Source organism: Phacochoerus africanus, chromosome 2, assembly GCF_016906955.1.
Source record: "Phacochoerus africanus isolate WHEZ1 chromosome 2, ROS_Pafr_v1, whole genome shotgun sequence".
In the NCBI taxonomy this organism is placed as follows: domain Eukaryota; kingdom Metazoa; phylum Chordata; class Mammalia; order Artiodactyla; family Suidae; genus Phacochoerus; species Phacochoerus africanus.
In genome coordinates, this window is record NC_062545.1 from 56,626,857 (window position 1) to 56,650,289 (window position 23,433).

A 23,433-nucleotide genomic window follows, 5' to 3' on the forward strand; every position below is an offset into this window, starting at 1 on the left:
TTTCTCACAGTGCCCAAGAAATCACTTTTCTACATTAAAAGAAAAATAAAAATATTTCATATACAGGAAGAAGACCTCTTCAGATGGATGGACCAGGAAGGCTGACGTTAATGGATGGTTCTAGAAAAGAAGATGCTTCTTAAGGAAGTTACTGAGCTGAGCAGCAGTGACTGATGCATACATGAAAAATGAATCCTGCCAGACAAGTATAAAACATTGTACTTTATTTAGGTTAAACTCAGTGAGAAATGATAACATCTCATATTTCAATGGCTCTTTATGGTTTCAATGTATTTTCATGTCCATTTTCTGATTTTAGCCCCACAAAATTCTGTGAAGTAACTGGGACAAGAGCCATTATCACCATTTTGTGAATAAGAAAGTGAGTCATAGAGTGATAAAGTAACATGCCAAAACCTAGGACGGGGTAAGTGACTGTTGGAGGGAAGATAAGGTGACCCAGAAATTTTTGTCCCAATAAGGTTATCTTTTACGAGAATTGGCAATCAAATCTTTTAAATATTCAAAGACACCCAAAATATATCCCTCAAGCAAATGTTCCAAAAAAAATTACTAGAAAACCAATTCTACATTAAAAAGGCAATAAGTAATCATTAAAAAGCAGTAAGTAGTAATAAGAATTTAGGCATTAAAAAGTAAGCATGTGAAAAAGATACACATCAGTATTGACTAAATAAATTTATCAAGTCAAATATAAATAATGATAAATATTGCAAAATTGAATCTAGAAAATTCTCAGAAACCTTAATAAGTCTTATATTTCCAAGTATATAGTAGTCTGAGTCCATAGAAACTAATATAGTTAATATTGGCAGGTTTGACCTATCAGGAAATAAAAAATATATTTCTTTATTTTTAAACTTTGAACATTAAAGATAGGCTTACAATATCTTTAAAAGCTTTTCAGAAATGACCAAGAGAATTTGAAGCAATATGTTCTCCTTATGTTTTTTGTTTGTTTGTTTTTTGTCTTTTTGTCTTTGTAGGCCTGCACTCACAGCACATGGAGGTTCCCAGCCTAGGGGTCTAATTGGAGCTGTAGCTGCCGGCCTACACCACAGCCACAGCAACGCCAGATCCACCAGATCCGCCAGATCCGAGCTGTGTCTGTGACCTACACCACAGCTCACGGCAAGGTAGGATCCTCAACCCACTGAGAAAGGCCAGGGATCGAATCTGCAACCTCATGATTCCTAGTCAGATTCGTTTCCGCTGTGCCACGACAGGAATTCCTCCTTATGTATTCTTTATACAGTCAAAAAGAAAGGTAGATATAAAAGAAAAGCAGATGCAAAAAGCACAACAAATAAACATGACGCAAAATGACAGGAATAAGAACTAGTGGCTCGCTTGGATCAATGCAAATAACTTTAAATTAAAAACAAAAACTCTACAATTGGATTAGAAAATAAATCCTACCAGATCATTCTTACAAAAAAAAAAAAAAAAAAAACTCGAAAATGAGGCTGAAACTAAAAAATTTTAAAGGCATTTGTATCAGGCAAAAAGAAAGAAAATTCAAAAGCAGGATATTTATTTATATCAGACAAAGTAGATTCCAAACCAAAAACACCAAATATGGTAAAAGAGAATTATTTTATAATGAAGTATCTTCACAATGAATATTTAGCAATTTAAAATAAATAAAATGAATCAAGAAGTATATAAAATAAAACCCTTTTGAAAAGAGATGGTCAGAGGCAATTATAGTGGAACATTTAATGCAGAAGTCTCAATCTCTGACAGGTTATATTGGATAATAAATAAGGACATGAGACTTTAAATAATTTAAATATGAACACAGAATTAATAGGTCTCTAACATGTGTTTCCTACCAGTTTTCTGTAATATACCAGCTTTCTAACTATCTATTGGTCATTTACAGAAATTGACTACAAATACAACTTTTGAATTCAAAAAGCAGACATTCTGTGACCCACATATTCAGGAAATCTGACAGGGCAACATGTGAACAGCCAGTAAGTAACAAATGCTTAAGCCAGAAATCTCAACCTGAACATTTAAAAACAAAACCAAAACCCTCTGCCCTAAATAAATATTGGGTCAACAGGGACAACAAAATTAAAATCACAGACTCTTTTGAAAATAATAACATTGAAAACATTAAGGATTGTGGAAATGGGGCAAGAGCTGGTCTTAGGATTTTAAAGAATTTTTGCTCTATTTCCAATAAAGGGGATAAATATTTTTTTAATCTGCATCTTTTTGATTATGTTCTCTTAGCTGATACAATTTAAACTCAGTCATCTAACTGTCCTTCCTAAAAACTTAAAAACGATACTAAATTCTCTCAAGATATTTGGACCTGCAACTGGTCTCAAGAACTACCTGGACTTCTGCAGTGAGGCTGTAAGCTGGTGCTGGAAACGACCCTGCACAGAGTCTGTAGCCAATGACTGGAAGAGCCATCCCTAATAATACTACCCCATACTCCTCACATGGTTTTCTACCTACAAAACTAGAGAATGACACCTGCCTTTCTAGAAATGATGCTCTTGGAAGATGTCGTCAGGATGATGGCAGAGAGGACAGAAGGAGGGTATTGTCTACCTGAGGCAAGTTTAGCGCTAGTACTACCAGATTAACCTGAGCAGCAGGGCTGCAGTGGCCCATGGGGTCCTGCTCTGACCAGGCAGTGATAATGTATGTGAGGCAGAGAGGAAAGATGCCACATCCAGCTGGACGGCTCTGATAACTGGGGAAGTCAGCAGTGGCGTGTGGCCACCCATTGACAGACATAACAGTCCTGTAATGAAATTCACTAAGTACAATGATAAGCAAGTTTCATCTGCTCCATTTCAAAAGAGGAGTTAAGAAATCTGAATCTAAGAGACTCTTTTACACTCCATTGAAGGCAATAATCTCAGTATCAGATAGGGCCAAATTTTCTTCGTACGATTTGGAATGAGAAAATGCTTCTGCTTCCCAATATCTAATATCCCTCTGCTTGCTTCAGATCTGTAAAATGCAGGCCACTGGGTACTGTTTTCATAGTGATCACAGCAAGTGGGTCGCTGAATCCAAAAATCTCCCAGCATCTCTTCAAGAGACAGCTCAGCAGTATTTCCTGGTGTGACAGAGATTTGCAGAGTAGAAAAGAGTCTGGGCATGTCATCTGCCTTGGTAACCCTGGGTCAGAGTCAGAAACCAAAGCAGGGTAGTGGCCAAATACCTTTTGTTATTCAACAAAGACACATGGTAAGCACAGTGATGATGAATCTACAGTTACAAAGTGCCTCCAAATATTAAGAGGCAAATGGAAATCAGTGCCCCTTCACTGGGGAGAGAAGGGGCAAGGGTGTTTTTGCAGGAATCCCTACTTTGCTGTGCAGACATTTAACCTGGATTCTATCCTTTCAAACCTTGTTTATTAGCTGGTACTGCTTAAATGCAAAACCAGACAAACCTGGTCTAATTCTCTTACCACTTGACAAACTCAGTGTAATTTGTCATGGGTAAAGAGTGTGACATCATGCCTTTTTATCTTTGATTTTTACAATTGATATGAATTGTAAATTGTGCTGCTGCTTTGTCTCCTTTGAGAATAGGTGTTCTGAGTCATCCATATTTTGCTGAGCCCACATTTTTGAGGTGATCAGCTGGAGTCAGGGGATCTGAGTTCGACCTTGGAGCAGGTTTTCTTCCAAGAAAATCCATTGGCTGGTGTGGGAACTGAATGAAGAACGAGCCCATGGATTTCTCCAGTTGTCTTCAGACTCATAAGTCTTTTCATTGCTTTTTCTATTACACTTGGAATCCTGTAGAAAATGGTTTATGACTCTTTAAGCAGAAAATTATAAAGTTATATTGCTAGTAAACTATGGCTGTGATTCAGTTTTGTGTATTCTCATGGCATTGAGAGAAAATATATTTATGTCATAAATTCTTGGAGATGGCCACATTATCTAGCATGAACCATGTAGACCTCTATCACTCGTATATGAAAAGTGCTGGACTCCAGGAATGTATTTGCAAAAGTAACTTTATTTTTGTCTTTCACCATCACTTTAAATTTACTCTGTAGAGAGTTTTCCTTTTCTTTTCCCTTGATTGCCAGTGGGACAGGCCTCGTAATTTTTCTCTTCACTTTTAAAAATAGTTTTATTAAAGTATAATTTATACACCATAAAAAGACCCATTGTGAAAGTACAAGTCAATGATATTGTTAGTAAGTTTTAGTGAGTTGCCATATTTCATGACAATCTGATTTTAGAACATTTCAGTGACTCTTCCAAAATTCCTTCAAGTCCATTGGCCATGAATCCCTGCTCCCTCTCCAGGCCCAGGAACCACTGATCTGCTCTTTGACTCTAAAAATGTGCATTTTTCTGGACCCTTTAAATAAATCAAATTATACAGTTTATTGTCATTGGGTCTGACTTGTTTCACTTATCGCAATGAATGTGAAATTCATCCATATTGTAGCATCTATCTGTATTTCCTTCCTTTTTATTACTAAAGAGTATTTTATTCTATGGGTGTGTCACAGTTTTGTTTATCCAGTCAACAATCATTGGATATTTAGGTTGCTTTCATTTGGATTATTATGAATAACAATGCCATGAATATCTATGTACAAATTTTTATGTGTACATAGATTTGCATCCACAGTTGACCATAAATAGGAGGTTAGTTTTTGGATCCTCAGTTCTGTCTCATTGATTTATATATCTATCCTTACACTAATACCAAACAGTCATGATTACTGTAGCTTTATATTAAGTTTTGAAAATTGGGTAAGTCCTCTACTTCTGTTCTAAAATTTTTTGATCTAATCTGGATTCTTTTCATTTCCATCTAAATTATTATATCAGTATGTCGGTCAGAATTCAACAGGAGAAGTATAACCAATAGGATAGATATATATATTTAGAAATTCAGTAAAAGAAACTTTATGGGATTGCAGGGGCTGACTAGGCAAATCTGAAACCATAGGCAGGCAGGCAGGCAGGCAAGTCTGCTTAGAACCCATGGACATGGGCTAAAGCTACTGTATACAGATAAAATTGCTTCTTTTTCTCAGGAAAGCATCACCCCTGATTTTAAAGGCTTCCAATTAATTGAATCAAACCCATTAAGATTATCCACCATAATCATTAAAGTCAAATGATTAAGACATTAATTACATCTGCAAATTTCCTTCACAGCAACACCTAAATTAATATTCTATTTGAATAGCTGGAGACTATAGACTACCAAAATTAACACATCCCCAACCCCGCCCCCCCCAAAAAACCCTATACTCTTCTTGTCAATTTCTGCGATAAAAGTCTGCTGGGATTTTGAAAGAGATTGTGTTGCTTCTATAGGTGAACTTGGAAAGGACAGGTCTTCCAAACCAAAACACACAATGTCGCTCCATTTATTTGTCTTTGTAAATTTATCTTAGTGATGTTTTATAGTATTTATGTGGGAAGATTTTGTTTTGTTTTTCTTTTTAAATTTTTATTGGTTTACAACATTATATAAGTTTAATGTGTACAACATTATATTTCAACTTCTGTATACACTACTGTGTGCTCACCACCAAAAGCTGAGTGTCCATGCATCACCAAACACCTGAACCCCTGTATTCGTTTCACCTTCGCTTCACTCCCCTCCCCTCTAGTAACCACTATTGTTTTCTCTGTGTCTATGCTTTTTGGTTTGGTTTGGTTTTTTCATGTAGTTGTTGTTGTTTTGTTCTTGCCCATTTGCTCCAGCTAGGACTTCTGGTCCTAAGTTGAGTAAGAGTAGCAAGAGTGGACAGCCTTCCCTGGTTCCTGGTGTTTCAGCTTTTCACCATTGAGTATGATGTTAGCTGTGAATTTGTCACATATGGCCTTCATTATGTTAAGGTAAATTCCTTCTCTGCCCAATTTATTGAGAGTTTTTTTTATTATAAATGGAGGTTGAATTTTGTCAACTGCTTTTTCTGCATTTATTGAGATGATTATATGATTTCTGTTTTATTTTGTTAATGTGGGGTATCATGTTGATTGATTTGATGATGCTAAACCATTCTTGCATCCCTGGAAGAAATTCCACTTGCTACAGATCTATGTATACTTCTTCAACCATGTGGGAATAATTTAATTACTAATTTAATTTCTAAACCTATCATAGATATATTCAGATTTTCAATTCTTCTTGCATCAGTTTTGGTAATTTGTGTCTTTCTAGGAACCTGTCCAAAACTTGTCCTTTTCATCTAAGTTATCTAGTTTATTGGCATAAAATAGTTCATAATATTATCCTGCAGTCATTCTAATCTCTCTAACACAAGTAGTTATATCTCCCCTTCATTCATGATTTTGATAATCTGTGTCTCTCTTATTTTCTCTGTATCTCTATCTACAGGGTTGACAATTTTTTTCATCTTTTTAAAGAACTGATTTTTGGTTTCATTAGTTTTCTCCACTATTTTTTGTTTTGTTTTGTTTTATATTTCAATAATTTCCACCATACTTTTTGTTATTTGCTTCCTTCTATTTGCCCTTAATTTAAATTTCTCTTTTTTCCTACTTTTTAAAGTAGGTATTTATATTTATCAGCTTCTAGCCAGCCCTATTTTAGATTCTTTCCATATTTTTAATGTGTTATGTTTTGTTTCATTCAGTTCAAAGTGTTTTTACTTTTCCTTCTGATTTCTTCTTTGACCCATAGGTTATTCAGAAGTGTGTTATTTAATTTCCAAAGAGATTGGAAATTTACCAGATATCTTTCTGTTGTGAATCTCTAATTTAATTCTGTTTTGGGTCAGTGTATGGTCTAACCTAGAGACTATTGCATGTGCACTTGAAAATAATTTGTATTCTGAAGTCTTCAAGATGTTCTATAAATATCAAATCAAGTTGGTTGGTAGTGTTGTTGAAGACTTACATAACCCTGTTGATTTTCTGTCTAGTTGTTTTATCATTTATAGAGAGTGGGCTGTTGAAATTTCAGCTATTACTGTTAAATTGCCAATTTCTCCTTTCAATTCTGCCAATTTTTACTTCATGTATTTTAGGGCTCTGTTGTGAGGAGTGTATATGCTTTTTTTTTCCCCTATAGTAAGTTTTTATTTTTATTTTTTAATTGAAGTATAGTTAATTTACAATATTTCACTAGTTTCAGGTGTACAGTGCTTGATTCAGTATGTTTAGAGATTATATGCCATTAAAAGTTACTACAAGATAATGTCTATAATTCTTATACATTTTTAATTGTTATGTCTTGATAGATTGGTCCTTTTATTATTATGAAATAGCCATTTTCCTTCAGTGAAAAGGCCTTATATCTGGTCTTAAAATCTGTTTTATTTCAGATCATTATAGCCACTCCATCTCTCTTACATATTTGCTGTTTTGTGATTTAGCTCTTCCATTCTTTTATCTCCAGACTATTCATGTCTTTGAATCTAAGGTGTGTTTCTTGTATACAACATTTAGTTAGATCTTGGGTTTTTTTGTTCAGCCTGACAGTCTGCCTCTTGATTAGGGCATTTAATTTATCCACATTTTTGTAATTATTGATATCAGTGGATTAAGTGGACAACTTTACTGAATGGTTTCTATTTGTCTCATGTTGTTTTCACCACTCAGCTCTTCCTTTACTAACTTCGTCTTTTTTTTTTTTTTTGGTCTTTTTAGGGCCACACCTGCAGCCCTGCAGCATATGGAATTTCCCAGGCTATGGGTCAAATTGGAGCTGCAACTACCAGCCTACACCACAGCCACAGCAACACAGGATCCGAGCTGAGTCTGTGAGCTACACCACAGCTCAAGGCAACACCGGATCCTTAACCCACTGAATCCCTCCCTTTTCTAGCTTCTTTTCTTGTTAAATAAATATTTAAGTATCCTAACCCAAGAGCAGAAATCTTCTGGACATAGAGCTAGGTTAAGAGTCTTAGACATGAATCCAAAAACATAGCTTCTAAGAGAAAAAAAAATAAATTGGACTTCATAGAGATTAAAATCTTTTGCTCTGTGAAATACCATTTTAAGTGAATGGAAAGATAGGTTACAGACTTGGAGAAAATATTTTCGAACTACATATTTGACAAATGTATAAAGATATTTCAAAATTCAACTGTAAAAAAAACCAAACTGGAAAATGGACAAAAAGGCATGAATAGACATCTCACCAAAAAGGAGATATAGATGACAGAGAAGCACACAAAAAGATGCTCAACATCATTAGCCATTAGGGAAAGGCAAAGTAAAACCACAAGACATTACCACACACATATGCAGACAAACTAAAAAATTAATGATGCCAAATGCTGACAAAGATACAGAAAAACTGGATTGCTTATACACTGCTGGTGGGAATGTAAAATGGTACAACTACTCTGAAAACTACAGTCTGCCATTTTCTTATAAAATTAAATAGGCTCTTATCATGCAACCCAGCAACTCTTGGGCATTTATACCAGAGAAATGAAAATTTATGTTTGTGCAATAACTTCTGCATAATGTTCATTGCATACATGAAAGTTTATTTGTAATGGCCCAATGCTGAACAACCCAAATAATTAAACAAACTCTGGAACAATTATACAATGGAAAACCACTCAGTAATAAAAAGGAACACACTACTGACATAGCTAACAATTTGGATGGATCTTAAGGGCATTATGCTTAGTGAAAAAAGGGTAATTTCCAAAAGTAACATACAATATAATTCCATTAATATGATGCCCTTGAAATGACAAAACTCTAGAAATGGAGAACAATTTAGTGATTTCCAGGGAACAAGGATGGGATGGGATGGGGATTGAGTTTGACTACAACCCACAAGAATTCCTTCATTCGGAAGTATTCTGCTCATGATGGTGGTTGGTTACACAAATTTCTATCTGAGATCAAATTGCACAGAAATACACACAAACATATACGCACATGAGCACATGGAAAATCCAGTGAAAACCAAATGTAGTTTATTTAACCACATTAGGCCAATGTCAAGTTCTCGCTTTCTCATATTGTACTAGTTAAAGAAGGTGTCACTCTGGGAAGAAGTTGGTTGAACAGTATAGGAGACAATAGGTACAACTCTTTCATCTTCCTATGAGTCTAAAACAATTCAAAATAAAGAATTTAAAAACAAAACACACACACTCACACACATGCATACAAAAATGTCTGGTCGAAGGTAATAATTTATACTTCAATTTTCATCTGATGCTAACACTTCTTGGAGCTTGTCCTTTTCTCCTAGCTTGCCAAACTGGCCTCTTCTTCCTTCAGAGTCAAAGTTGGGGGTGGGGGTGGGGGTGGGGTGGGGATACAGAGAAAGGAGGAAAGCAAGAAGGGAAGAGAGGAAAGGACTGGTCCTCTGTGACTGGTACTGCATTGGGATGGCTTGGTGTTCTTCAGGCCTGGCAGGACTTGTACAGCAGATGCTCTCGTCACCGTGTTCACAGGTTCTTCAGAGATTCCCTTCTTGGGCCTTCAGACCATGACTTCCTGAGTAAAGGCAGGGCCTCTTCATTGGCTGCCCAGAGTAGTCCCCTCTCTGCCTTTGCTCCCACAGGTGCACCCACAACTTCTGAATGCTGACCCCTGATGTCTCACTTCTTGGGAAGAATCTCTTTTAAAGAAAGCTTCTGCCAACATTCTCTGTGCTTTCCACCTCGGGTAACTGAAACTCCCACACCTTTGATCTGCTGCGAAAAGTAGGTGGAATTACTGCCCAAAGGCAGTGTCCACTGTGTGGCCACTGGCCACTTGGGCTTTCTCAGAAGTGAATTGGTCATCAGTTCTTATCACTCTGCTAAGCTCTCTTTAGAATTCTTGTGGAACCACATAATGTGAAATACTACCACCTCAGCAAACCTCCATATTACTTTTGGTAGCACTACAGCATTTGGTTTTAAAAACAAAACTCAATGCCTTGATTGAATTTGTGTTAATTGCAACTTGTCTGATGTATTTCTCATGCCTAATAAAGAAATAGTGCAACATCTTTAATTTAGACGGAGTGGGCCATTTTTATTCATACTATAGAACATGCCACCAGTCCTGAAAAGCATTTCTGAATTGTTATAACACCACAATTTAGCAACCAATCACACACACACACACACACACACACACACACACATCAACCTTAACCAGACACTGTACATTAGCAAGAGCTTTGCAGAGCCTGAAGACGGCATGGAACTCTGAAGCTTAAGCAACATTCCATAAAATGACACATTAATAAGCAAAAAAAATAAATAAATAAAGAGGGTTACAGTGAATGATCCAGCAGAGCTTGGGGGATCTAACGGGCAGAATCCTAAATTAGATATGTCACATTTTGGCAAGAGCAGCCACTTTTGATTAGTGTGAAATAAGGAACTAACAGGCTAAAGTGCCCACAAGAAGCCAAAATAAGTGGAAAACAAATGAACCTCCAACAAAGATGAAAATGAAGACAACTCAATTGTTGCAGGCTCCCTTTTCTTGTCAGCAGTTCCACGACTCCTCAATATACAGAGTTGAGCTCTTTTTTTCATTCTTTCCTCATCTTCGTACTGTGTCCTGAAATTACCTCCTCAAAGCCACCTTCTGCCCCTAAGTTGGAGCTCATCCTTGCCAGCATGGTCCCACTACCTCTAAATGTCACACATCACTCTATGTATTATGTTATCTCATTTTTCTAATTTTTTTAATTTATTTTAGCCACCTGTGGCATGTGGCTGTTGCCAGGCTGGGGATCTAACCGGAGCTACAGCTGCCAGCCTATGCTACAGCCACTGCAACTCCAGATCCGAGCCTCATCTGTGATCTACACCACAGCTCATGGCAACACCGGATCCTTAACCCACTGAGTGAGGCCAGGGATCGAACCCGCAACCTCATGATTCCTAGTCGGATTGGTTTCCACTGTGCCACAACGGGAACTCCTCTAATACTTCTAAATTAAGGTATATGGAGTATACAAAGCATATCCTTCATCTACTCCTGCATTAAAAAGTACCCCCAAAATGGAGAGCTTAAAAAATAGTAGACATGTATGATCTCATACCGTTCCTGTGGGTCAGGAATCTGGGAGTAACTTAGCTGGTTAGTTCTGGATCAGGGTCTCCCATGAGGCTGCAGGGAAGACACCAGGCAAGCTAGAGGCATCTGAAGACTGGACCAGCCATTTCCAAGCTCCCTCTCTGGTCACTGGCAGGCTTCAGCTGCTCACTGGTTGTTGAACTGGAGTTTTAGTTCCTATACACAGAGCTGCCTGAGTATCCTCAGGACATGGCTTCTGGTTACCTGAGAACAAGTGACCCAAGAGAGAAAATGCATGAAAACAATACCAAAATGGAAGCCACCGTGTCTTTTATGACCCAGTCTCAGAAGTTAACGTATACCACTTCTGCTATAGTCCAAGGGTCTCACAGACCAACTTGAATACCATGTGAATGCAAGAGACAGGCATTGCTGGGGGCCTTCTTAAAAGCTGGCTTCCAGAGTTCCTGCTGTGGCTCAGTGGTTAATGAATCTGACAAGAAACCATGAGATTGCGGGTTCGATCCCTGGCCTTGCTCAGTGGGTTAAGGATCCGGCATTGCCATGAGCTGTGGTGTAGGCTGCAGACGCGGCTTGGATCCCGAGTTGCTGTGGCTGTGGCACAGACCAGCAGCTGTAGCTCCAATTAGACCCCTAGCCTGGGAACCTCCATATGCCTCTGGAGCAGCCCCAGAAAAAGGAAAAAACCAAAAAAAAAAAAAACTGTCTTCCAAAATAAAATGTTCAGTTTTTAAAGGTACATTTGATGGGTTTTGACAAATGTACATGCTTATGTAACTATCACCAGTCAAGAAACACTTTAGTTGGTCCAAGAAGTTTTCTTATACCCCCGTCAAGTTGAGCCATCACTTCACAAATGGTAACCACTGTTTTGATTTTTTTCCATCATAGGATTGTTTTGTTTGTTTATATACCCCAAATAAATGGAATCAAAGAATATATACTCTTTTCCATCTAACTTATGTTACTCAGTAGCATCTCCATGTTATTAAATGCATCTGCCATTCATGCCTTCTGACTGCTGACTAGTATGCTATTGCATGAATACACCACAAATTGTCCATTCATTTTCCTATTGACAAACATTGGGTGACTCTAGTTTGTGGCTAATATGAATAAAGCTGTTATGAACATTCTTGTGCAAGTCTTTTTGTGGACGTATGCTTTCACTTCTCTTGGGTAAAAACTAAGGAGTGTAGGGAGTTTTTGTCATGGCTCAGTGGTAACGAGCCTGGCTGGTAACCATGAGGACCAGGTTCAATCCCTGGCCTCGCTCAGTAGGTTAAGGATCCAGTGCTACCCTAAGCTGTGTTGTAGGTCACAAATGCAGCTTGGATCCTGCATTGCTGTGGCTGGGGCATAGGCCAGCAGCTGCAGCTCCAATCCGATCCCTAGCCTGGGAACTTCCATATGTCACAGGTTCAGCCATAAAAAAACAAACAAAAAAACTAAGGAGTTTAATCACATGGTCCCGGGGTCACAGATATATGTTCAATTTTATTTAAAAAATTACCAAGCAATTTTCCAAAGTGATCGTGCCTTTTTACACCTACATCAGCAATGTATTAGAATTCCAGTTGCTGCATATAATCACCAACCTTTAACTTTCCATTTTTAAATGTTAGCCCCTGCTGGATATGCAGCAGTATCTCATTGTGGTTTTAATCTGCATTTCTCCATTGTCTAATGTTACTGAGCACCTCTTCATGTGTTTATGGGCCTTTAGTGTACTTCTTGTGAAGTATTTGCTTAAGTCTTTTGCTCGTTTTTTAAAAACTGCTTTTTCAATATTGGCATGTTGGCGTTATTTACATGTTCTGGATATACAAGTGTTTTGTCAGATGTATAGATTGCAAATATTTAGTCCTAGGCCATAGTACACTTTTTGATTTTCTTTTTCTAGAATTTTTTTTATTAAGCTATAGTTGATTTGCCATGTTGTGCCAATTTCTACTGTGCAGCAAAGTGACTCAGTTATACATATATATATATATATATATATATATATATATATATATATATATACACACATTATTTTTAATGTTCTTTTTGATCTTGGTCTATCCCAGGAAGCTGGATATTGTTCCTTGTGTTCCTTTTCCTAATGGTGTATTTTTATGATAAGACATTTTAAGTCCAATTTATCAATGTTATGCTTATGGTTAGTGCTTTTCATGGCTTAAATCTTTGCCTCTCTCCAAATTGCAAAGATATTCTCCTATGTTTTCTTCTGGAATCTTTATAGTTTTGGCTTTACTGTTTAGGTCTATCATCCATTGTGGTATGTGGTGTGAGGTAGGGACTGAGATACATTTCTTTTATCATAAAGATATCTAGTTCTTCCAGTATTATTTATTAAAAGGGTTTTCTTCTGTATTTCAAATGCTTTGTACCTTTATTGAAAATCATTTGACTATATGTGAACCTATTTCTGTGCCCCCCAGGTCATTCCACCAATCTATTTGCTTTACAGTATATCTTAGTATAACATGATTTTAACACAAACCAATACATCATGAACATCATCCCAGGACAGCAATTCTACTGTGACACCTTCAGCTTTTGTGAATGCATAGCATTCTACTCTATGGATGAAGTATAATTTAGTCAAGAAATTCCTCACTGGAGTTCCTGTCATGGCGCAGCAGAAATGCATCCAACTAGGAAACATGAGGTTGTGGGTTCGATCCCTGGCCTCACTCAATGGGCTAAGGATCCAGTGCTACTGTGAGCTGTGGTGTAGGTCACAGACACAACTTGGATCCTGTGTTGCTGTGGTTGTGGTGTAGGCTGGCAGCTGTAGCTCCGATTAGATCCCTAAACTGGGACCCTCTGTATGCTGTGGGTGCAACCCTAAAAAGCAAAGCAAAGCAAAGAAAAGCAAAGAAAAGAAAAGAAAAGAAAAGAAAAGAAATTCTTCGTTGTAATTTCTTAGCATTTATATTTTAAGACTCACTTAACAATTCTTCAGTGAAGTGAACATCCTTTGCATTGTTCTAGATTATTTCCTAAGAATAAACTACTAGAGGTGGAATTGCTAAATTAAAATGCATGTTGAGTTTTAAAGATATATTATATCCTTATATGTATATCATATACATACATATGATATACACATAGCTAAACTATTCTATAAAAGTGTTATCAGTTTCCAGCTGCCACCAGTAGAGTATGAGAGAGCCAATGCTACATGTAATCATTTAAAATAAAAATCACTGTGTAATTTTAATTGATAGACAACTCCAATATATCACTGATGTTTTAATGTGCGTTTGTAATTTGTATTTCTAGTAAAATGGAAAGAATATTTTATGGATATTTTATGTGCAAATGGCCACACAAAATACAAATTTCTTCTTTTTTGAATTGCCTGCTCATGCCATTTGGTTGTTTTTCTATTGCCTTTATTTCTGTCATAATGAACTAAATGTCAAAGCTCATTGTAACTTCAATGTAGAAGTCCTTTCAGGCCAATTACAGGATAAATAAGTATATCATTTTTTCTAGAAGTAGTATAAATGAAATGAAATCACAGGAGAGATTTTATTAAATGTAACTATAAAAATAATTTATTCACTATAATTATATTATGACCTTGTCTCAAGTACAGGCTCATTTTTCTTAACTTTTGAGTGAAACTCAGGCTCTGCTACTTCAGGGCTTTGGCACCACACTCAGTCTATCCAGATGGCTTTTGACTTCCTATTTTGCTCTTGTTTTGCCCTGAAAACTTGTCATTTCTGTACTCTTGGCCTATTCCTTCTAAATGTGTTTATTTGCTACTCCCCAGTTGTCCCTTTCAAATTTTCACTAAAAATTATTTTTTTACCTATTCAAGTTTTTGACCAAAAAAGCCTTACTGCCAAGTTTTTGTTCTTGAAAAACAGAATGGAGAAAGAAATACTAAAAAAAAAAAAAACTCTACATCATTAATGGGGAAAATTTTATGTCATTTATTCAACTTTTATGCCTACTACTCTTAATCACTTGAGTGTCATTGTTTAGAACAGGAAATTTCCCTTTGATCTTAGTACCAAGAATAGTTATGTTTTTGAGCAGTTGGTTTGTTTTTACGTATGGACTTCATGAATCATTTAACCGATCATGCTCTCCTGAGCTGGCTGCTAGAAATCTCAGAGTCAGATTTGCAGTCCATCTGTAATAAATGGATTGCATCTCAAGACATACTTTCTCTCTACTAATTCCACTCTTATTTTTCATCATCTTATTTTTTTCTACTTTTCTCTTACTTTTTCCATCACCTATCATCCATTTACCCTGAAACTTTTTACTTAAAAAAATAGTCTTATAGTACGATTTTGAACACTAATTTAAAACCCTTTTTCCAGAAAAGATAGATTACCTTTAAATAAGCATCTCCAACTTTCTAAGAGAGAAAAAAGGGAAATTTTGCCATAGCCTAATGCCATAATTCATGTCTCATCTGTCATAGGCTAAAAGCTCCTAAAACAGTAATTCTCGCACCCCAGTCTTATCCCTAATGGCAAATAGAGAGGTGGATATCAAGAAATTAAGTGAACGAACTGCCCAATATCACAGATGAGTCAGTGACAAAGACTTATAAAGGGCCTTTGCTTCTTCATTCAGCACACTGTGAGTCCAACACTCCAAGTGCACTCATCAGGTCATGACTATTTGGGGTAGTTAGTTACTTTGAAAATTTATTCCAACACCAGTCCATGGCTTTTAGATCTATGGGTCTTGGGTCTATGGAGATATGACCTAAGGTTATTAAAAACTTAATTGTTTTGATTTTTTTTTTTTGGAGCAGCTATGGTGGGAGAAGAAAATCATGGTATCTTGACTTTTCCAAAATGTATAACTCAGGATTATAAAAAATTACTTTGGAAGTTCCTGTCTTGGTGCAGCAGAAACGAATCCGACTAGGAACCATGAGGTTGCAGGTTCGATCCCTGGCCTTGCCCAGTGGATTAAGGATCCGGCATTGCTGTGAGCTGTGGTGTAGGTCGCAGACACTGCTCGGATCTGGCGTTGCTGTGGCTCTGGCGTAGGCTGGCAGCTTCAGCTCCAATTTGACCCCTAGCCTGGGAACCTCCATATGCCATGGGTATGGCCCTAAAAAGACTAAAAGACAAAAAAAAAATTAGAAAAAATTACTTTGTTAGTCTTCATTGCTTAAAGTACAAGGTACAGATATTCCAAAGGAAAATTATACTATATCAATGAAAATATTAACCTGTTGTGTTAAAACATACAGAGATGCCTAGAATATTCAAAGATTAGGCCAAAGGTGATTTTGGTTAGTTGTCAGGGGAGATGGAAGAGCATATTTGAGTTAGAATTTGAGAGAAGGGAAGGACCTGAATTGTGTAAGTGGCGGCAGGGGTGGGGAGACAGGAAGTCTTCCAAGAGACAGTGAGGGTACGGAAGCAGAAATGAGGAAGCATTTTGGAGACCAAGGAAGGATATTATTTGGCCGAAGTGTAAGAACTATTCTGGGGATTGTGGGTTTAAAATTAATTCTCACTTTCATGGGACAAAATGAAAGTCAAGGGAAATTTTCAACTGCCTAAAAGAATCACCTAGAATCATCATATCACCTAGAATCATCATAGGTTCCTGAATAAAACAATAATGGGCTATTTGTTCTTTATTGTTTGAAAACACAGCTGAGAGCAGAATGGGAGATAGCACTGGGAGAGGCTGTTAGTTAGGACTGCATCACAATGACCCTGTAAATGGAAAAGAAATGTTCAGTTTCAAACTTGCTGTCCTGAAGATCTAGAGAGGACTTAAGCACTGATTAGCTAAGAAGACAGTGGAAGAAAGATCATTGTAAGACCTCAAATGTTGGTAATGGGCTCAGGTACTTGATACCAAGTCAAAACCAGAAGTGGTGATGTGACAGTTTTAAGTCATTAAATTTGGTATCAATGAAAATATTAACCCATTAATAGTATCAATGAAAATATTAACCAATGAAAATATTAACCTGTTAATAATATCAATGAAAATATTAACCAATAGTATCAATGAAAATATTAAATATCAACTACTGAGTTTCCTCTTAATATATAATCCTATGCTGGACACTTCAGAAGGTAAAAAAGGGAAGACATGGCTTAAGTATAAGGAGTGAGGAACATTGATCTAAATTAGGGGCCAATTGAAGTATAAAAAAATTACAGAAGAAATCTCTGGGCAGCAAAGAAAACAACCAACAGAGTGAAAAGGCAACCTACAGAATGGGAGAAACTATTTATAAACCACATGTTTGATAAGGGTTTAATATCTAGAATACATTTTTTAAAAAAACTATTACAACACAACAACAGCAAAACCAAATAATTAGGTTTGAAAATGGGCAAAGGACTTGAACAGATATTTCTCCAAAGAAGATGGACAAATGGCTGGTAGTAAGCATGTGAAAATCTGCTCAACATCACTAATCATCAGGGAAATGAAATTCAAAACCACAATGAGATATTACCTCACATTCATTAGGATGATCACTATCTAAACAAAACAGGAGTTCCCTAGTGGCTCAGCAGGCTAAGGATCCAGCGTTGTCACTGCTGTGACTTGGGTCACTGCTGTGGCACGAGTTGGATCCTTGGCCTGGGAATTTCCACATGCTGTAACTACCACCAATAAATAAATAAATTCATACATATACATATATAAAACAAAATAGAAATTAACAAGTGTCAATGAGGCTATGGAGAAACTCGAAAATTTGTGCCCTACTGGTAGGAGTAGAAGATGGTACAACTGCATGGAAAATAGTGTGGAGATTCCTCAAAAAAAATTTCTGTATGATCTAGAAATCCCACTTCTAGATATATATGCAAAAGAATCAAAAACTAGATCTTGAAGAGATATTTGCACACCCATATTCATTGCAGCATTATCCACAAGCTAAAAGATGAACGCTACATAAATGTCCATTGGCAAATGAATGGATAAAGAAAATGCGGTGTGTGTGTGGTGTGTGTGTGTGTGTGTGTGTGTGTAATTTAGCCATTAAAAAAATGAAGGAAATCCTGTCATATGCCACACCATAGATGAAGCTTGAGGTTATTATGCTAAGTGAAATAAGCCAGTCACAAAAATACAAATACTGCATAATTCCACTTATATGAGGGAGGTGTCTAAAGCTGTCAAACTTACAGAAAAAGAAAGTACACTAGTGGTTGCCAGGGGCTGGGAGAGGAGCAAAGGGCCATTGTTCAACGAGAACAGACTCAGTTTTACAAGATGAGAGCATTCCAGACTCTGCTGCACAAGAAGGGACATGTAGTTAATGCTACTGTGCTGTGCACTTAAAAATGGTTAAAATGGCAAATTTTATGGGTTTTTTTTAATCACAATAAAAAAGAAGAAGAGGAATAAAAGAGATGTTTGGGGATGTGAGCCCTGTAAAAGAAGTGTCTAGGGCCCAAAATTGAGCCTTGGAGGAAGCCATCATTGAAAGAAACTCTTGGAGAAGATAAGGAGGAGAGCAGTGGGAGGTTGAGAGAGTCCAATATCACAGAAGTTGGGGAAAAGGATGTGTTATAAGCAAATGCAAGAGTGAGATGAACAGGACTTCAAAGAAACAGGAGAATCACTACAGACCTTAGATGGGGCACTGTCAATGTTGATTAACTGATTCAGTCCACAGTACTTATTGAGCTCCAACTATGCACCAGGCACTGTTCTAACAGGGAACAAAAGGCACAAGGTCTTTCTTTTTATTGTGCTTGCAGACAATCAGTAAGTATATTGGAAGTACTGTCAAGAAAATTACACAACCTAAAGAAGCTGAGGGGGCACTATTTTGTTCTTTTCTTAAAAAAAAATATATTGATGGGGCGCAGGGTTCACTGAGCAGAGATGTAAAGGAATACTAAGAACATATAGGGAAGAGCATCAAGGCAGAGGGAGGATCAAAAGCTAAAGCTGGAATCAACCTTCAAATGGTGATAGAAGGGGTACCCAATGTAACGTATCGAAGCCCACTCGACCGTCCCATGAGTGGAGCCCTAACTGCTCTCCCCTAATGACACCCCTTTTCAGCAGGAAGCAGTCAGAGTGGTCATCCCTCCTTTTACCCGCAGGTAGAGTCTCCAACTCTAGAAGGGGGGAGTGGGGCAGAATACTAACTCAGGTAGTCAGTGTAGGAGCATGGGCTTTAAGGCATTTTTTTTTTATGATTTTTATTTTTTTCCATTACAGCTGGTTTACAGTGTTCTGTCAATTTTCTACTGTACAGCATGGTGACCCAGTTACACATACATGTATACATTCTTTTTTCTCATGTTTCTTTTCACGTTGTATAAATCTTTTGCTTCAATGCATTTTTTGATATGGCCATTGATTAACCTTTGTGGCTTAAGGGCTCCAAGGAGTAACATCCCCACAGGCCTTGTTTACTATAGAGAGTGTACTTACACCCAGATGGACATTAATCCCTAAACCCCTGTGACTCAGTTTATGGGAAGAAAGGGGCAAAGAAACTATGAGACTTAAGGGAGATTTCCGCCCCTAAGACGCTACTGGACAAGGACTGATATAGGTAACTTAACAAGGCCAATGGGAGAAAACTACATCTTTCTTGACCCCACGTTGGTACCCCTCCCATCTTTAAGGAATAAAAACCCCTATAGGACAATAGAGAAGGGGGGCTCTTCTCCCCCTCCCAGCAATCCTGGGAGCTATTTGCTTTCCTTCAATAAAGACTTTGCTATAAAAAAAATTTTAAAAAAAAGCTAAAGCTGGAAACAAGAGTGCACTTGGCAGTGAGGACCAGTAAGGAGGCCAGTGTGGTTGAAGCTCACTTTGAGAAAGAAAGAGCTGAGTTCTGAGAGGCGGCCAGGCGGGCTGGGCACCGAGGGTCGAGAAGGGAGGGATATGACGTCTACAACAATGCAGAGAGTTTGCTAATGAACAAAAGGAGAGACAGCATTAACTGAAATTGAATGGTTCATTGGTATCACAGGAAGTTTTTATTGTTTGTTTTTTTAAGAAAAGTGATATGTCAATATTTGGGAGGTAGGTTGTTTTTCTGTTGTTGTTTGTTTGTTTTTTTTTCCTCTCCAGGAAGAGACAGAGGGAGCTATGAAATGGGAGGGAATTATTATAGAAGCAAAGTCCCTTCAAAATGGAAGAAAAAAACAAAATTAAAGAAAGAGTTCAAGATATTAAATTAAGAAGAAGGAAGAAATGCCTTCCTTCCTCCAGAGACCCTGGGGTAAGATCCAAGAATAAAACTGCTGCCACCAATGCCTGCTCTCAGCATCTGCGTCTATACAGCCAACTCCTAAAATCTATATATAAAGTCAGACAGTATAGATTTAACTCAAATAGGAGACAGATGGTCCTAGAAGTCTGCAGGCATAGACAGATACTTGAGGTGATTCATTAGGGCCAAGTAAAGGAAGCTTTTAGTGTTGACTTAATGAATTACTGTGAGATCTATAGAAAACCTTAGGCTTGACTAGATACCGATTTAATAATTTCGGTAATCATCACAAGAAAAAGAGAAATGGTTTGATCTTCCTTTTCCTTAAGGCTTCTAAAATGATTAAAATCTCTTAAAAGAAATTTAAAACTAATTCTTTATACTAATTTAGGAGGTTCACAAACACATCAGAATACGTTAGCAGTATAATTTTATGGGAAAAATTATGCCAGATAAAACCAAAAACTCTAAAAAACCACAATGTAGCTAGAGAAAATGTTTGAGAAGTTGAAATTACATTAAACCACACTATTCAACATTAAACAGTCTTAGGTTCATGGCCATTCTGTCCTGAAAAGTTTTACAGCAAACCAGGTACTTCACATTTGTGATAAACAGGCAACACATGTCTTGAAATTTAATGTGCAGAGTTGGTTTAATTGACTAAGGCTCAGGCCCAATACTCAAACTATTAGAAAAGGCACAAAAAAGACGAGAGACAAATTCAGAGCATAATGCCTTTCTGTTAACCATAACGCAATACCAATTATCAGAATGACTTTTGGTAATAGCTGACACCAGCCTTTCATTTTGTTAATATTTTTTAAATTGTGAAACATAGCATCCCTACAAAAAATGTGTAAAACATACATGTGTATTTTAATAAATGATCACCATCATCCTTCTTTCTCTTCCCCCCAGGGATAAGGAACACCCTGAAATTGGTGTTACTCACTCCCTTGCCCTTTGTTACAGTAGTTGCACCTACATAGGCATTCCCAAATAGCATCCTGTGTCACACCAGCAGTGGATGAGGGAGCTTGTTTCATCCATATCCTAGATTGGTATTGACCAACTTTTAGATTTTCACCCCTCCAGTCGCTGTGAAATTTTACCTCATTATAGTTTTAATTCACATTTTTCAGTTACTGAGTTTGGGCATTTTTTCATGTGTTTAAGGGACAGTTGGAATGGTTTTCCTGACAGTAGCTTTTCTCACTTTTGTATGGGCTGCTGACTTTCTTTCCTTGTTGATTTCTGGGAGTTCCTTATATAATCTTTTGTGCTATGTGTCTTGCAGATATCTTCTCCTAGTTTTTGACCTGCTTTTTCACTCTCTTTATGAGATACAAATACCAATGTATTTCAATGAACAGCCATTAATATTAATACATTAATGTTAATGTAGCCAACATTTACCAGTTTCCCTCCTATAGTTTTAGTCTTCCCTATTTCACACTTAATCGTACGATGGTCAGAGAATGATTTCAAATTGTTGGGGGGGGGGGGAAACAGAGTTCCCATCGTGCCTCAGTGGTTAACAAATCCAGCTAGGAACCATGAGGTTGCCAGTTCAATCCCTGGCCTCACTCAGTGGGTTAAGGATCCAGCATTGCCGTGAGCTGTGGTATAGGTCACAGACACAGTTCGGAGCCCACGTCGCTATGGCTGTGGCATAGGCCAGCAGCTACAGCTCCAATTAGACCCCTAGCCTGGGAACCTCCACATGCCATGGGTGGAGAAAATAAAAAAAAAAAAAAAATACAAAATTGTTGGGCAGCCTCTTGTCAAATACTTCAGTCTTTACAAATGTCTCGTGTGGGCTACATGTTAGTATGTAGAATGTGTATTTTCAAACCATTACATGTACTGGTTTTTAAATGCCCCTTAGATCAAACTCAATTGTTCAGTTAATATCTCCTATAGTCTTACTAATTTTTGTCTACCTGATCTGTTAGTATTTTAGAGAGTACTATTGTAGTAGATGTGTTGATTGTTCTTTGTAGTTCTGTCATCTTTTGATTTACAAATATGTTATTTTGTGCAGGTCTTAGATTTGCTATAACTCAAGGGTGAATTCAAACTTTTAATGTTTTGCTGTGGCTCTATTATTTCCTTCAGTTGTTTTTATCTAATATTAAGATAGCTGCCCTAGGTGTCTGTTAATTATTTAGCTAGTATATCTTTTTTCTATCTCTTGGTTCTAAATATTTATGATGCATGTGATCTATTGTAAATAGTGTATAGGTGGGGTTCTTTTTAAAACCAAGCCCAGCCATCTTTGTATTTTACCTATGGTACTTAATACATTTATATTTATTGAAAAATATTTATTTTGAGGAATTGGCTGACACAATTATGGAAGCTAAGTCCCCTGATCTGCTGTGTGATAGCTGGAGCCCCAGGAAGGTGGATGGTGTCATTCAATTCAATCCAAATCCAAATGTTAAGAACCAGAGTAAGTCTCAGTTCAATGACTGAAGACCAATATGTCCAGCTCAAGCTCAAGCAGTCAGGCAGGAAAAGCAAATTCTACCTCCCTCAGCCAGGACATTCTTTCCAGACCTTCAGCCGACTTGACGGTAGCCATCCTCATAGGAGTAGGCTTTACTTAGTCTTCAAATGTAAATGCTAATGTCATCCAGAAACACTTCCACTGACATATTCAGAAATAATGTTTAGTCAAATGTCTGGACACCCTGGGATCAGTCAAGTCGACACATAAAATTAATCATCACCTCTTCAAATGTCAATAATACATTCCTAAAGCATCAGATATTTTGCATTAAAACACTGAGAGTCTATTTCCTGGTATTTTACATGAGAAAAATGTATAATGTGTTATATTATATATTATAATATATAATATATAATATTATATAATATATTATACCTTACTTCCCAACCAATTCTCTTAAATAAAATACTTACAGACAAATAAAAAAAATGTCATATCAGGATGTAAAATGCTTAGAACATTGTTTTATGATTACCAAACATGAAAGCCTGAGTGCATACTATGAACATTCTATTTGCAATATGGCAAAGCAAATAACTGAAATAGACAAATTTGTTAGAAAAAAATGCAGAGAAAATATTCCAATTAAAAAAAGACAATTACCTGCAATAAACTGTAACTCCTGAGTGAGGAGAAAACTTAATATTTTGGAGAAAACTGAAAAGGCAGCAGGACAAGAGCAGTAATTG